This window comes from Chrysochloris asiatica, unplaced genomic scaffold (genome assembly GCF_000296735.1).
Source record: "Chrysochloris asiatica unplaced genomic scaffold, ChrAsi1.0 scaffold00262, whole genome shotgun sequence".
In the NCBI taxonomy this organism is placed as follows: Eukaryota; Metazoa; Chordata; class Mammalia; order Afrosoricida; family Chrysochloridae; genus Chrysochloris; species Chrysochloris asiatica.
Window position 1 is genome coordinate 1941658 of NW_006408780.1, and position 1026 is coordinate 1942683.

Below are 1026 nucleotides of genomic sequence, written 5' to 3' on the forward strand. Positions count from 1 at the left end.
CATAGAACCCAGCTTCTCAGATTATTTGCTCTGCATAGGTTGAATAAGTATGGTCAAAGAATACAACCCTGGTGCACACCTTTCCTAATTTTAAATCATTCAGTATTCCCTTGTGTAGTTTGAACTGCCTCTTAGTCTATGCACAGGTTCCTCATGAGCACAATTAAGTGTTCTGGACTACTCATACTTCATAATGTTGTCCATAGCTTCTCATGATCCACACAATCGAAAGCCTTTGAGCTCAATACAGCACAGGCAAACATCTTTCTGGTATTCTCTGCTTTCAGCCAAGATCCAACTGATGTCAGCAATAACATCCCTAGTTCCATGTCCTCGTCTGAACCTGGCTTGAACCTCTGGCAGTTCCTTGTCAAGGTACTGTTGCATCTGTTTTTTAATTACCTTTGGCAAATTTTTACTTGCATGTGATATTAATAATATTGTTTCATGATCTCCACGTTCCGTCACTTCTCTTTGGAATGGGCACAAATATGGATCTCTTCAATCAGTCAGCCAGGTAGCAGTCTTCCAAATTTCTTGGCAGAGATGAGTGCCTCCTGTTCTGCATCAGTATATTGAAAGATATCAATTTGTATTCCATCAATTTCCCGAGCCTTGTTCTGTGCCCGTACCTTCAGTGCACTTGGACTTCCTCCCTTAGTATATGCTAGCTCTTGAAGTGGCTGAACATACTGTGACGTAATTTAAGCACAGTTAAGTTACAAAAGAATATCACTGTCTTGCTCTTGTTTCCTGAGGTAACGCTAAACTATTACAATTTCCTGAATAACTGAGGTGCCTATATTGTCTTAAATCTCCAGGTCACACTAATGAGTAGGGGTTGTTGTTGTTTGTTGTTAGGCGCCATCGAGTTGGTACCGACCCATAGCAACCTTATGCACAACAGAACGAAACACTGCCCGATCCTGGGCCAACCTCGCTACTATTGCCACGCTTGAGTCCATCGATGCCGTCACTTGGCAAATCCATCTTATTGGGGATCTTCCTCTTTTTCTCTGACACTAC